The 17437-nt window shown below is 35.6% G+C and overlaps 1 long non-coding RNA gene across 1 annotated transcript in view; it reads right to left on the bottom strand.

The window, feature by feature from the left end:
- Positions 1–17206, bottom strand: part of LOC118762768 — a 25042-nt gene extending 7836 nt beyond the window's left edge. The window contains exons 1-2 of the long non-coding RNA XR_004998518.1: positions 17196–17206; positions 9594–9600 (exon numbers count right to left, since the gene is read on the bottom strand). This is a non-coding gene — a long non-coding RNA (uncharacterized LOC118762768). The remainder of the gene's footprint in view (positions 1–9593; positions 9601–17195) is intronic.
- Positions 17207–17437: the final 231 nt, after the last annotated feature.

The following is a 17437-nucleotide window of genomic DNA, read 5'->3' as shown; positions in this document are numbered from 1 at the left end:
AACTATGTGCTATGGTCTACAAGAAGTGCTATTAAAAACATGATCATATAACAGTAGTGTTTCTGCGGATTTTATAGCAACTAAAGCCTGTCTTAGAATCCTGAATTAAAAAAAAAATATTCCTTTATCGTATTTTCCAGCGTAGAAATCGAATTTTTTCAGAACGAAATTTACTGCCAAAAAATAGGTAGGTCGACTTTTGAGGACCAAAAGTTGTATATCAAACATAGCAGGATTTGGAAATGTAGTGACGATGTTGAGTGTTTTCTCTATTTGTTGCACTTTATACTATGTCAACATTTATGTCGGAGTTTAGGAACTATTCAATTAAATCCTTTCCTAAACGATGTCTGCATATCTTACGTGTTGTCATACATAAACAAAGCATTGCTTTAGATCATCATTCTTCAAAGCTTTGGAAGACCGTCTTTCAAGTGTTCAGCGATATTTCGTTCTACTTCGTAGTACAAATTCTCAGCGATTCTACGTTGAGAAAGATCTAAGCTAGACATAGCGAACATTTTCAAAGAGCAAAATGAGATATTTGTCATCGCAAATTGGGGCCAGTCACCACTAAAATAATTATTACCAAACGTCTTACATTGCACAATACAAAGTATATAACACATTAATTCAGAATCAAATGATCGAGAGTTAACTAACATAAATGGCGTGGCAGAGTAGTAATAATCTTGCTGCCCAACCACTTGATTCCGGGTTCAGTCCCACTGTATCTGTATAGTATTTTGGGCATAGGTCTTCTTCTATAGCCTCAGGCCGACCAAAACTTTTATGAGCAGATTTTGTAGACGGAAACTAAAACATGTCACACGCACACACACACACACACACACACACACACTGGGTCCGATTTGTTTGACTAAACGCTTCATAGAGCTAACTCAGTATGGCCGCAGTCAAATGACTGAACTAAGTAAAAAATAAAAAATACATAACACTGCGTTGCTGTAATGAGCAGCAGAAAATACTAGCAGAAAAGGACGAGATGAACAAATGTTAGATTTTCCTTTTAATAACTGTTTGAATTATTTGCATTATTGCTATATTTAACACCTTCCTTCCTTCCTGCCTTCCTTCCTTCCTTCTCTTCCTTCATTCCTTCATTCCTTTTTTCATTCCTTCCTTCCTAACTTCCTTCCTTCCTTCCTTCATTCATTCATTCATTCCTTCCTTCCTTCCTTCCTACCTTCCTTCCTTCCTTCCTTCCTTCCTTCCTTCCTTCCTTTCTTCCTACCTTCTTTCCTTCATTCCTTCCTTCCTTCCTTCCTACCTTCCTTCCTTCCTTCCTTCCTAACTTCCTTCCTTCCTTCTTTCCTTCCTTCCTTCCTTCCTTCCTTCATACCTACTTACCTGCCTGCCTACCTACCGACCTACATGCATACATACATAGATACCTATCAACCAACCTACCTGCCTATTTACTTACCCACCCTTCAACCTATATATTTATATCTACCTAACCACTTACGTAAGTACCTACCTACCAACGTACTTACCTACCTACCTACCTACCTACCTACCTACCTACCTACCTACCTACATACATACATACATACATACATACATACATACATACATACATACTTACATACATACATATAACATACATCATACATAATGCGTACATAAACCCAACAATTTTATTTACATATTTTAAAAACCGTGTGAATATGTGCTTTAAAAAACAATAGATGCCAATGGGTTAAGTGCGATACATTTAATTTGATGTTATAACCACATTAGGATTGAATATATTGCTGTTTTCTTCGGTAAATATTGCATTTCTACCCTTGCTGTGGTGAATCTACCGGGTTTAATTCGTTCTGTTCTAGCTAGTATGTTGAGTTCATCATATCATACGATTTCTAAAAATAAAAAAAAAAAAACCACATAAACTTGCTCACGTTTGGGAATTTGTAAAATAAAATGTTCACTAAAGACCATTTGGAAAGTGAAATTATCATTCAAAAATTATTTAAGATGTTCACAACATTGTTGCCTTTATAATGAGAAGAGTCATTTTCCTTCTGCAAATTTTACCATTACTATAACAGTATTTTGTTCCTCTAAACTTATTCCCTGTATACACTACAGTGCTGAAACCCACAACGTGTCATCCACTCATATATTTTTCATATCGACTGCTCAGTATTTTCCTCCGTGAACTGATTCACCCGAATGGAAATCCCATTTATTTCCCATTTATTTCCCTTACAAACCCGGCGTTGCTCGGGTTTGTAAGGGAAATAACTATAAAGCATTTTTAGAGAGTTATAGCCAAAAAACAGCAAAAAAATGCATTAAAAATGTAAAAAATATTATGGTAAATTTTTTTTAAATCGTTGACTCATCGTAGACATTTTTAGAGAGTTACTTCCCTTTATTTAAAAAATATGCTTTAAAATGGAAAAGAATTATGGTAAATTATTTTTAAAATCGTGGACTCATCGTAGACGCGTGCTAATACCCAGAAGGGCTCGATATGAATCACGACTATAAGATATCCGGTTTTGGTTAAACTGCACCGCAAAATGTGGGAGTAGTTAGGAATCTAAATCGTAGGAGACAGACACTCACACAACTTCACTTTTATATATATAGATAAACAATTAACTTTTTAAAACACATATAGAAATAGAAATTTAACAATATTCCCCTCAACCAGTTATCCCAACAATCCAAAATATCACTGACTGAAAAACTTTAAAGAAGAAATTGTGAACATTTAGGTGTATAACTAATTTTAAAATGCCATATTTCAATCCTAGAACGCAGATGTCCTCCTTGCCATTCGTTTACCCATTTCTTTCAATTCATCAACATTACAAATTTTCTTGTTTCGCATCGTTTTCCGGTTTTTCTTTTTTAAATTTACTTCTTTTCATTAAAACTTTACAAAATTATTGCTTTATTTGATTATTGCTTCAGAAGATTACTAATTATTTGCTTCTTATCGAACTTGCAAACATTTCACCTTTTTGCAACGTGCTATGGGACACAGTTTTGAATAGCTTTCCGTCACCTTTTATCTTGTTTAATTAACTCTTGTAATTATGATTAAAAACTTTCTGGAGATCTTGCTTTTTCACCCTTTTTTTAGTATTCTTCATATACTGAAGTATGCATATATAGTCTAAAACTATGATACGTTTCATCACTTGACGATAACCCCAAATGAGTAAGAAGTGAAGAAAAATACTGGTAAAAGAGCCAGTAAATATTTGAACAGCATAAAAAATGTAACACGACTGATAGATTGAAAGATAAACAAAAGATACAGAGCGAGGTGGATAATTTTTTTTACTATAATATAAGAGCATAGGTAGAATTAAATTGTAAGACAGCATGAAAAAATATTCTTAGCCTACAGTGTTTTCCAAGATATTTCATTTTAGAAATTCGTGAATACAGGAAATAAAATTGAATACATTGAGGTTAAAATAGCAGAAATTAATTAATTTAATTGGGTAGTAGTAGTAGTAGAAGTAGTAATAGTACAAATAATAATAATAATAATAATAATAATAATAATAATCATAATAATCATAATAATAATGAAATAATAATAAAGATAATAATAATGATACTCACAACATCACACACACACACGCACATACACACTCACACACATATCGGGGATAGAAAAACCTCAGTCGGCGTGGAGGCTCGGGATTCGCCCACCCAAGGCAGATGGATATCTGCATGCCTTGATTGGAAATCCATCTACTACGGTGTCCTATTTTATTGAGAAAATGCAGATCGCAATAACCACAAGGGTGGGAAATGAATAACCTTCAATTAACCAATTTATTTGCATAATAATAGACAGAAATAACGAGACAAGAAACTGCCAAGTCTATGAAACTATTGAAGGGAGCTCCCAGGGAAAACTGGAGGATCCATTGCCAGAAACGAGTAATTTAGATTGGAAGATAGCGTTTCCACCAATCAACCAGTGATTGATCCTAAGAGCACAGAATCAACTCTACATTGCAGGAAATAACATGGAAGTAAGAATGTGAAAATTGAAGGTTGAAAACGCTTGTCAAAATCAGCCGATTACAAGGGTTATCCTTGAGTGCGTCTATGAAAGTGAAGCTCTTCGTAAGCGTGGCATCGGAAGAATGTCTAGCAGCATTTTTAATGAAAAAGGAATGTGATCTGAAACTTATGTACTAAATCCATATTCTACAGTAGTAGAACTGGTTTGCCGTCGTTGAAAATGAAGAAATAAAGTGCAGATGACTGCAAGTTGAGTATGATTTTGATAATCAACTACAAGAACGTACTGATGGAAGTATTGTTGATGAAACTAAGTGGACAGAAGAGGTTGTAATAGGCGTTATAGGTGAGAATAGTAATGATACGGGTACAATGGAGTACGCTCGCGGAGACCTTGTACTTTAGGTACAGTTACTTAGAGGACGATGAATAATACTAACTGAATTGATAGTGGCTGGAAAAAACGAGACCCAATCAACTTATGGCCTGCCGATATGTTTCTTCTAAGACCTGTAAAATATTCCCTCATGGCTTCATACTATATATCTCAGATGAGAACTATTCGATAATACTGTCTATGTGTGTGGTGATTGAATATGTAAGTATGTAAGGTTATATCATGAGTGTATTTTTACTGTGCCATTTTATATATATATTCTTTCACCTCCTTTCTCCCACTATCCTATCATTTTACTCTGTCGTTTTCTCTCTTCCTTTCTCTTATTCTTTTGCCTCCTCTTCTACTATTCTATCCTTTTGCTCTTTTGTTTTCTCTCTACCTTTCTCTTGTTCTTTTGCCTCCTCTTCTCCCACTATTTTATCCTTCTACTCTTTTGTTTTCTATCTTCCTTTCTTTAGCCTCTCCTTCTCCCTGTCTCTCTCTTTTTTCTCTCTTATCCTGTCTCCAAATCTTTTCCTCTCCCCTTCACAGTTCTCTGTCTGTCACTCTCTCTCCCTCACTCTTCCTCCTTTGCTCACGTGGCCTCCACGTGACCATCGACTATTCTCCTAACTTGTGTTTCTTTCTTCCTGTTTCAGCTGGACAGGGAAGACATATTGTTCTCTGTCTCCTGTCCAGACTTGCTTCTTCGCGTTTAGGCTTAGCAGCCCTTCCTGTTTGTTTTCACTGTCCTGTTTTTTTTTGTCACCAATCTTGACCCTCCGCAAGATCGCAAAGTTTATTTAATTTGATTTGGGGAGCAACTGTTTTATCGAAGGCATATCTTGTCGTTAATTGCTCGAAATACGGATTATAAAAACAACCAACAACTGATATAGGGTCGTTCCTTGTGTTGCTTGTCTTGTTTTCCATTTTTTCTTTCGTTGCTTGCACAAAAAAACCCTTATTCTATGTCCTCGTACTTCGTATATTTTGTTGTTTATGTTCTGTGACGTCCTCTACCCAAATATGTATGTATATATATATATATATATATATATATATATATATATATATATATATATATATAATATATATATATATATATATATATATATACGTATACATGTATGTACATATACGTATGTATATATGAATATATAAAAAATATTATTTATATTATTATATATCTATATATGTGTGTATGTATGTATGTTTGTTTGTATGTATGTATGTATGTATGTATGTAAATATATGCTGGAGATAATTTTTCTTTGAATGCTTGGAAAGTAAGAGGACTCTTTTGATTCTGTTTGAGCAGTTATTGTTGTAAGTTCTTTAACTTTACATTTATCTGGTTGGTATATTCATTTTTCGATGTTTGTCAATTTATTGTCGCTGAGTAAATTATTATTTTTTGTATTATTTTCTTCTCTATCTTTGATTACAGACACATTACCTTTCCCACCCTTACATACTTTTATGTTGTTTCAATTTAAGCCGTGTAGTGCTCTTGAAAATTTTAATTTTATTTAATACATGCTTGTTGTTTTGTGGATCTCTATTTTTATTGCATTCACTGCAAAATAAGTTTTACTCTGGCCTAAATCTTAACGTTTTTGTACTTACGTTTCTTTTTTGTTGTTTTAGCTTGCCCCGTTGTTATCCTTGGGAAAAAGGAATGCGTTGGTAACTTATTGAAGGTCATCCAACTTTCATCGATGTACTGTCTATTACGGAAAGATGTAAATACTGGCGGGAAAACCCTATAAACTCTTGCGTTCGAATAAAGGCACTTGGTGGTATTTATTCAGCCCGAGGTAGGCAGACACTTACGAATCATTCGAACAACGGAAAATGCAGGAAACCAGTGAATGACTCTTTGGAAACCAACAACAAAATAGTTCCCTACGGACTTGATGAAAAATTGTATTAAGAAATAAGTTAAATAAGTTAATTATGCTATTCTCAGAGTCCTTGCTTTCATATAAATCTGTAAGGATACAACATCAATAGAGCATTGATTTGCTATTGTCTTACATAACTGAGAGGGTATGTTCCATCCAGGGTGCTCTTCTATGTCCTTGAGTATGTCACTTAACTCTAATAATACTAAATCCTAAAATGAACCAGTTAACCTGTCATTGAACCAACACTTTGCGCAGGTTCATTTTTCCCAATATGTATGCATTGGGGAGGAATAGATATCATTAAGCTAAAATTCTCAAGGAAAAGTGCAGGGGGAAGTGGGCGTCATACTATACATGTTATATACAGTTTTCAGAATTTAATGGAAAATACTCAACGAACTATTGCTGCGTTTGTTGTTTAACTTTGGTCAACTCCAATCGAAAGTAAATATATCGTCTCTAAAGCCTTCCATATATGGCACCTTGCATTTTCAGGGAGTATTGCCAAAGACTACATTGTCTAATGTTTGTCCTTCTATATCTATATTTTTAGAAATGTCTACTACTTCTTGCAGATCGATCAACTACGTAATGGTTCCTACATCGGCTCGTGCTGCAGTCACTGTTCACTAAGTGTTTTCACTCAAAAACTTCTCTGACCGTGTTTCCAATCTTACTCGCAAAGAAATATTTCAATGATCTGCCCAGTGCATCTGTTTAAAATTCAAAATAAATGGCATGTACACCTTAATCTTTTATTTTGTCTATCTTTTTTTTCTATCTGTAGAATATTCTTATGTTGTTGGAACGCCTCATATGAAATCTTAATATGTATTTGCAGATTAACAACCCAGACATTTAACTGTCTAATCATCTCTCTGCACTAGTGCCACGAAATTATATATTTTTTAGTATTATCAGAAATTTCACTATTTTGGAGATATTGTTTTAACTTTTGCAGTGGTGAAAAGATTGAGAGAGACATCCCAGGTTAACAAAAATGTTTGAGAATTAATACTATTGTGATCATTCTGAACGTAATACGTGACCTACCAAATATAAGATGCTAGACTAAGAAATGTCATGAGAGAATGCAGTTCTAATATTATAACCTATACATAAACAGACGAACTGGCAGAATCGTTTGCACACCGGAATTTCGTTCGTCTTCACATCTCAAGTTCAAATTCCGCTGAGGTCGACTTTTCCTTTAAATGAGTACCAGTTGAGTACAGGGATCGACTAATCGTCTTTCCCCATATCCTGAAATTGCTGGCTTTGTGCCAAAATTTGAAATCATTACTGTAACCTATACACTAGTCAGTTACGCAATACTTCAGCTCTTTAGATTTCCCTGTATTTATCTGTGGTAGTTGAGATAAGTTGGTGGTAAACAATAGAAAGAATAAAATACGGATATATATATTTCTTTCAGTGTTTAACTCATCAATAAACCTTCTCAGTTCAAATATCATGTAGCCGGCCCTGTTTTCTCTTTTGTCTCGTTTATAAACAATGAAATGATATGAATCGGTATAATAAGTCATTGGCTGTGTGGTAAGAAGGCGCCGGCATGATTGTGTAGTACGAAGTTTGATTCACGCCCATGCCGTTCCGGTTTCAGTTTCACTGCGCGCCATCATGGTCTTCAACTACAGCCACGGGCCGATCAAAGTCTTCTGTGTTGATAGGTAGAAACTGAAAGAAGCCCGTCATATACATATATGTGTGTGTGTATCTATGCATAAAAATATGCATGTGAATATGCACAAGATTTGAAAGTGTACTGGGGTCGATTCATTTGACTATAAACCCCTCGAAGCGATTCCCCAGCATAGTAGCAGATAAAGATAAACGATAATCACGTGTAATATCTTACAGTTTGTAACTATATTTCATACCTGAAATCTTATATAGTTAACATATTCAGATATGGAACTAATTCAAACAAAAATCCTTAGTTATTTTAGGGTTACTGAGACGAAAAACAGAAGAGTAGATAACATATTTAAATTCATGCTATTGTAAAAGATGTCCATGGGTGTTGATCAGTTTCAGCAATGCCATAATACACACCACACTTAGTAACTAAACGAATAAAAGTTTTCCATTCATTTGTATTGACTAATATAGTACTTGTAGAGTGTGTTCAATTTTAGTTGCATATTTGCATGAATAAAATTTGCATTGTCTACCAACATTGTATAATACTCAAGAATAGTGCACATTCGAAAATATTCTCACATCTGAGACGAGACGGTTTTGAAATTACACTCCTCGAGTGCATCCGAAAATACACCGATCTGACTGATTAAAAGACCTCTCAAACCAAAACGCTGCTACCTCTTCCGACATACAAGCAATTCCTTTACACTATTTTTCATGTTGTTAATACAACGGCATCTAATCTTTGGAACCTGCTAGTCGTGCTCATCTCAAGCATAAAATGTAAGTCAATATATTCTGTTGCTGTTCTTGATGTTATTGTGGTTACCCTGAAATAAATTCAATGCTGGATAGCGAGGCTCTTGCTGAGTTCTGGCAGATGGTCAGGCATACTCCCATTTGAGATACACCCAAATATGAAAGCAAAAGAACGTGTTCCTATAAAATGCATTATAACATCTAATCGAACGCGACACAGACAATCAGATCGATTAATGTGTGTGCAAGTAAGTTGGAATCTTCCCAGTAAATAACCAGGTCAAACATTCAATAGAAGTGTTTTCATTTTTTGTACTTAATTTTTTCTTAATAATTATGAATTGTTTTCGTATTATTACTTCACATGAATACTGTTTTATTTATTCATCTGCTGTATATGTATGTAAAGACAGATGCTTCATATAAATAAAAATGTATAGAATCTAATGCCAATATTATTGAGGCCGTTCTCAACGTAATACGCAACCTACCAATTTGTAGTTTTCATCAATAACTATTTCATAACTCTATTACCATACTAAAGCTGCAATTCGTGAAAAATTTGCATTCCATTTGGTATTTGGTTCCATGTCGAAACGCTGCTCCATACAACAGGACTTACACATCTCACCTCCGTCCATCACCCATATCTATCATGTTTAATTATTCTAGCCCATCCAATCGTTATATTCATGCTTTCTTTTACAGCACAGGAGTCTTCTGCAATTTTCCTCACCACCGATATGTTCCAGGGGCTGTCAATTTTCCAGGAAGTTCAAAATAAACTTCACCCTTCTCAATCTCCCCAATCTCCCCAATCTTCTCCGCCTTTCCTGATGCCTTTTAAAATCACGTACCCAAACTCTAACACCGACTGACACCTTAGCACTTAAAGGCATAACATTTTGAAATAAATATATATGTCTTATACTTCTGTAAATATGCGCAGGTTTATTTATTTCTAAAGGTAGATATTTATAAAACAATTTATAATTCAATCCCACACAAGAATGGACTGTCGATAATAACACTTTTCTCCGAACTTGTAGTTTATTTTCTGTTATATGTGATAAAAGAAAAGTTTCCTTGAATATAATACAAGTATTAAAGAAGATATAGAGGGTGATACATACGTTGTCACTGTCTTTGAATAATTGGCATCACTTTACATATTTTGCCCTGACAGCCTTCATAAGAATATTTACCTCGTTTTTATCCTTTTTAAGTAACTTTATCAAAGCGAGACTAGAAATGAATTATCTGCCTAGAAACGAACCTACATCTCAATATTGATACTAGGTCACTTGTATTAAATATTTTAAAAGAACGATGAAATTTATATCACAGATTCTATTTTCATCCTAGTGAGCACATTGCACTGTCTTCTCATATATTTCAATATTTACATAAATCATATATTTTCGGTTAATTTGATTTAACTTCTCATAACCCCGACACTTTTTGATTCTCTGACGTATTACCAATAAAGCTTTCATTCCGCTTAATTGAAGAATACTAACTTGCAGTCTTAATCCAAATTGTTTATAAATATATATATATATATATATATATATATATATATATATAATATATATATATATATATATATATATATATATGTATGTATATATATATATATGTATATATATATATATGTATATATATATATATACACATATTCATACATACATATATATGTATGTTTATATATATATATATATATATATTATATATATATATACACACATATATATATACATGTATATAGTAGCATTCTAATTAGGTATTAAATTTTCATGAACTAATAAGACTTTACGCTCACGGAGTCAATGAAATATACAATGATACAAACCTAATAAAGACACACTGTCCATATCCCTAATTGTCTATTGACTTTTTAATGACAGTAAAATGTGATTCCAGTAAGTCAATGTTTGTCTGTGTGCATTGATTGTGTATGTGCTGTGTGTGCGTGTGCGTACGTGTGTGTGTGTGTGTGTGCGTGTGTGGAAAGGTGTGTATGTTCGTAGGTGTTTGCGTATATGCAAATGATTGTTTTCTCTGAATATTTCAGATTTGACATAGATGTTTAAACTAAAATAATATTCGAAATATGCTAGACAAAACGTATATCTCTGCACAACACTTTATGTACAATCACTATATATATATATATATATATGTATGTAAACATACATGTATATGTACATACTAGCTAGTGTACCCAGTAAAGATGTTTTATAGAAACGCCTTATTACTCTGATATAAGAAAACAATTTCGTTATAACTGCCACAAAAGGTGTATTTTCCGTCAGGGTAAGTACAAAAAACTGTTAACTGGAAGAGGGAGAGATTGTTGGAGGCAGGCAAGTGAGGTTTTCGGAGGTTGGTGGGAAAGATTGTCGGAGGTTGCTGAGAGCCAAAGACATTATTTTGCTTAGCGAAGGTGTCTGTATTCCTTTTGGGCGACTTTAACGTCCGCAATGTGGGATGCTCTGGGGGCCAGATTCTCCTAGGAATGATCTACCACCAGCAAGCACAGGTGGAGTCTCTGCTCCAGCTTACCAATGCTTCTTTCATGGAGAAAATTGTGCTACAACCAACCAGGGCAAATAATATACTGGGTCTCTGCTTCACAAACACTATGGAATGGAATTCACTACTTTATGATCATGATTCCGACTCTTTAACCATTGAGTCATGTTCCTTCACGCACGCAAGCACACACACACGCACATACACACGCACGCACACGCACTAACACACATACACACGCACACACATACACGTATATGCATGTATGTGTATATATATATACACGTATATGCATATATGTGTATATATATATATATATATATATATATATATATATACACACACATTTCTACGCATATACATAATTTATAATATATGTTTATTGGTTGTTCGATACATCTTAGACTCTCCTTGAAAATTCCTGTAGTTAGGCAGAAGTGACGTGTTCTTTTCGCCATCTTCTCTTAAATAAGCTCCGTGAAGTCGATTCACGAGACGGTGTCTAGGAGTCATTGGACCTGATATAAATAGCAAGCATACCTCCCTGAAAGCACACCCTATTGTTATAAGACATATATCAAATACAGAAGAAAAAGAAGAAAATAGATTTGAATGTCGTGGCTGGAAAGTCTTTGATCGTAATTCTGGTCTGCCATGACTAAAATGAGACTAACAAGAACAAAAACACAATAACAATAACATAGACAATTGACGTTCGAAAAAATGACAACCGAATTCCACTAAGCATGTGACCTAACATTTTTCCATGGTCACTGCCTGCTAGCATTTATCAAAGCGGATGTCACTCACTGCAAAGAGCTTAGCCTCTGTTATTTAAGTCTCATCTGGTTTGAGAGTCACCATCATTCCTGCAAACTTTCCATTGCCTTTTCGAAATTGAGGTCGATCAAAAAAAAAAAAAATCTGATCTGAAACTGTTTCATGATATACGAGTCCACTCTACATTTCAAAGCTATCAGACTTTACGAAAAGACAAATGATAAGATTGATTGAAATACATTGAAATACATTATGTATACATATTCTATCTGCTTCTACCATATCAATAACCACTGAAGAAATCAAAATATAAATAGGATACAGATCGGTATTCAAGTCTGAACACTGTAGAGATAATTATTAGAAACATAATTTACCATATCTTGAGGTCATATGTGCTATATATATTCATTTAGCACGCAGTTAAAGCGTGTAATTTCCTTTATTTAATTCAATATTTATCTAGTAGCAGCAATCAATTCCTACAAAAATGTTTATGCACAATTTCGTCGGTCCAGAAGAGGCTACTCTTCCTGTCAATACTATTGTTATAATCTAGCTTGCGGGTTATGTACCCATGCATTGTTTTTTTACTGGTAGGATGCGTACTTCTAAAGTCTCTGTTTATGTAGGTTAGTCCAGTATCCTTTGGGTCAAATGAGACAGTTTCACCCTCAGATACTTGTTTAGAAATTCTCCTTATCTGAAAATGTTATTACTTTTGAGTACGCATGTAATATACTCGCTTCTTTCTTTACTGTTCAGCGAATATTGTTAAAATCATAGAATGCGACACTCATATGCCATCATATCTTCATCTTCCATAGATTTTGTTGGCGTTGCTGTTGATGTGCAAGCTACCATTTTGATCATTATCTTTCTAGTTTCGACGTCCAATGTATGTATGTATGTATGTATGTATGTATGTATGTATGTATGTATGTATGTATGTATGTATGTATGTATGTATGTATGTATGTATGTATGTATGTATGTATGTATGTATGTATGTATGTATGTATGTATGCATGTATGTATGTATGTATGTGTTTGTGTGCGTATGTTTGTACTAGATGTGCATTCCAGAAGTTTTCAGACGTTTTCAGGCGAGAGAATTATAACTGTCCTAAATTATTATGATTTTATTATATCATACCATAAATCTGACAAGCTGACCTGCTAACATTTGTTATTCCAGGTTGAAGGAGACGGATGTAACAGCACTTTGAACACACCCTACTAAACACTTCACGTCACAGCTGACTAGTTTGCACAAAGCATTCGGGGCGTGAAGATAAATTGGAAGCTCGCTATAAAGCTTTGTGCTAAACTGGGCAAAAACGAGCCAGACCGCCGATGGATTAACTTCTAGGAGCCGATTATCCGGTACAAGAGGCAAGACAAAGGAAGTCCGCCTCGATGCTCATGATGTTCTCTTTCTTCGACAGCAAGGGAATCACTTACATCTACATCTACTTGGTTCCCTCTGGTCAGACGGTCAACAAAAATAACTTTGTAGGGTTTTGAGGGAATCCAGGAACAGATTGTCGTTGCAAAAAGCCAAAGCATCTGCACCACGACAATGCGTCAACCTACAGCTCTGTCTTGGAAAACAACTACTCAACAGAGATCGGCATCAGAACTATTCCTCACTCACTGTACTGTTCAAACCTTGCTTCCTTTAAGTTTGCTTGATCTGCAAGCTGAAGAAAAAGATGGAGGCGGCTATGTTAATTGTCCTGTGTACTATTATGTTAGGATGCACATGAGGCTTTTGCATGCATACATGCATGCATGTATGTATGTATATATGTAAGAAAGAAGAGAGGGATACAAGACTCCAATCTTTAGAACGTTACGTAGGGTAAGATTGACAAGTGAAGGAAAGAAATATGGACGATGGTTACGTGTGAGCAACGACAAAGAGAAAAGAGAAAGAGGGGAACAGAGAAAGACAGGTAGAAAACAACGGTGAAGGGGAGAAAAAGGAATTAGAGAAGGATGGGGAGAAAGCAGTATAGAGTCGCATCAAAAAGGTTGAGATAAACTTACTTGAAAATGGATGCGTGGTGTTCAGTTAAATAATAATATAAATAATATATATATATATATATATATATATATATATGGGTACAGGACGCCACCAACTGTAAACAACATGAAGTACGAAAACAAGCGAGCTAAATACATAAACAACAGGAGAAAAATATTGAAAACAAGACAAGTAACACAGAGAACGACACTTCATCAGTTGTCGTCTGTCTATCTACTCCTCGTTTCGAGCATTCAACAACAATATGAGTCTTCGAGGATAGTTGCTTCCATAACTTCTAGCGTTCACTATTTTCCCCTCGTTCTGGTCTAACGACCCTCGATGTTCCTTTTCGTTCGGTTTCCTTGTATATTTTCACTGTCCTGTTTTTGCTCCCAACTTTGACCCTCCGTTGAATGCTTCAAGTGAGGAGTAGATATACAGCCGACAACAGATGAAGGGTCGTTCTTTGTGTTACTTGTCCTGTTTTCAATTTTTCTCTCTCGTTGTTTGCATATTTAACTCGCTTATTTTTGTACTTCATGTTGTTTACAGTAGTTGACGTCCTGTACCCATATATGCATATATATATATATATATATATAAATAAATAAAACCCACCTTTTATCAATTCAATAAGGAAAAATTAAATTATACCATTTAGAATAATTACATATTATAGAAAGATCAAATATAAGATAAAACATATAGCGATGATTAAGTAATGTGCAAAACGTATATATTTGGTAGAATATATATATATATATATATATATATATATATATATATATATATAATATATATATATATATATATATATATATATATATATATATTATATGTAGAAAAATACAAACTGGGACAAGAACGTAAAACACTTAGAAGACGATACAAAAACACGGACGGGACATTCGAAGCCCTCAATCTTCAGTCAAGAACCGGATCATCGTAGCAATTTCGGCTGATTAATCTTGAGATCGCTCCGATCCGGCCAGCCCCAAGGAAAAACTAAGCTACGAGCATTAGATTTCTTGGAAGAAGGATCAAATGTATACGAAACAGGGACAGAAAAACGGACGATGCCACACGAATATAAAATACAAAACACAATAATGAAATACAAAAAACAATAATAGTAAAAACAGGACGAAAACAGCAGTTGTCTTACGACTAATAACAGTACAAGTTTAGCTGGCGTATTTGGAAAAAATGCCTTTCCGGCAGACAAAGACAACGATGTTCTCACGGCGCTGGTCGGAGGCCAAAAGGCTGATTTGGCCAGCAGTCACGTGACGGAAAAGAGAGAAAAGAAAGGGGGCAAAGGAAACAAAGAGAGAGAGAAAATGAGGGATGAAGGCAACAAAGGGGAGAGAAGAGAGAGAAAGAAGGAATTAGAGAGGGGAGAAGAAAGAGTGCGTGTCAAAGATTGACTTCTGAGTGCAAAGTAAGAAAGACAGAGAAATGTGAGAGTGAGGGAAGAGTAGACCAAAGAATCAGAGGCGAGAAAAGAGAAAAGGAGAAGTAGAGAGAGAGAGAGAGAGAGAGAGAGAGAGAGAGAGAAGGGGATATATATATATATATATATATATATAACGGGAAGCTTTATGAAAATAGACAAAAGACGAAGGCAGGTGGAAAACAAACAAACAATTGTATTAGTATGGCGCTCAGGAAATATAAATAAAACAAGTCTTTAACGTTTCGAGCCTACGCTCTTCAACAGAAAGATACACAGAGAGAAAAAAAACACAGAAGAAGGAGAGAAAAAAAAAATGCGTGCAGTAACTAACGAATAACATGGCGATCTGATTTCGGCCAGAAGTCAAAGATCAAACATGAGACGCGAGAGCGAAATAAGGGGAGATAATAGGGTTGATAATAGGGTTGAATGACCACCTATTAGTGCGTAGGAGGGGTCTGGACGTTGTATGTATAGGGTTGGTGTAGTATGTATTAGTATGATAAGGGTGTGTGTGTGTGTGTGTGTGTGTGTGTGTGTATGAGAGAGTATTAGTGCGTAGGATAGGTCTGGACAGGCGTATGTATGGGGTTGGTGTATGTATTAGTATGTATTAGTATGTATTAGTATGTATTAGTACGTATTAGTGGTATAAGTGTGTGTGTGTGTGTGGTATGAGAGAGTATAAGTGCGTATGAGGGGTCTGGACGTGTGTATGTATAGGGTTGGTGTATGTATTAGTATGTATTAGTACGTATTAGTATGTATTAGTTGGTGTATGTATTAGTATGGCACATCATATATGATCTGATGTGTAAAGTCGTGTGGTGTAGTGAGAAGAGGGGGAGGGAGAAAGAGGGGGGAGAGAAGGGGAGGGGAAGAAGAGGGGGGAGAGGGGGGAAGAGGAGAGGAGGGGGAGGAAGGAGGAAAGAGGGGGAGGGAGAGAGAGAAGGGGAGTGAGGGAGCAGAGGGAAGGGGAAGAGGAGGAAGGAGGGAGGGAGAAAGAGGGAAGAAGGAGGAAGGGAGTAGGGGTGAAAGGATGAGGACTGAAGAAGTAGGGGTCGGGGGGGAAGGATAGTTGAGGAGGGGGGAGAGGGGGTGGGGGTGGGTTAGATGAGGAGGGGGGGAGAGTTGAGACCAAATGGCGTATAAGAGCGAAGAGAGAAGATTAATTCCTGTTCACGGCGCAAACGGGAATCCGGATGGCCTCTGTGTAAGGACAAACCGAACACAGATAGGTGTTGCAAGGAGTGACCGGTGGAGCGGAAATGGCGTGAGACCGTGTGTGGTCGCAAGGTGGATGTCACGAAGTGTTCCGCGAACCGGTCAGCCAAGCGGCGTCCCGTTTGTCCGATGTACAAGGAATTGCATCAAAATACTATGTCACTTGTTCATTTTCTAACGGATTCCTCACATAGAATTTAATATCTCTTACATAATAATGTATCTATCATTCTCTCCCTCCGTTTTTCTGTCTGTCTGCTTGCTTGCCAGCATGTTCGTCTATCCGTTTGTCTCTCTCTCTCTCTCTCTCTTTTCGGCAATCTAGTTATTCATTCATCTACTCCGTAGTTTTAACACCTTACCACGAATGATTACTGTTAATGCTCTCTAAATTTGTCACATTTTATTGTATTAATGTGATAAGAAAACACAACTATTTTATCATAACTACAATTATTTAATTACGTTACCTCTCTAACATCCTACAGGTTTGTGAAGGTTTTTCTCGGTATTTCTCTTTTCTTTCTACAACTCTTATATTTGTTTATCTATCTCTTACTAAATTTTCCATCCCCACCCAATATTTCACTGACTAATGATTTCTCTCTCTTCTTCTGTCTCCCCTACTTCTTCCTCTCTCCAAATCTCTCTCTTCCTCTGTTTTCTCCTCT

Source organism: Octopus sinensis, linkage group LG3 (genome assembly GCF_006345805.1).
Source record: "Octopus sinensis linkage group LG3, ASM634580v1, whole genome shotgun sequence".
In the NCBI taxonomy this organism is placed as follows: domain Eukaryota; kingdom Metazoa; phylum Mollusca; class Cephalopoda; order Octopoda; family Octopodidae; genus Octopus; species Octopus sinensis.
The sequence above is the reverse complement of the archived record's forward strand: the minus strand, read 5'-3'. Positions and strand labels throughout refer to the sequence as shown.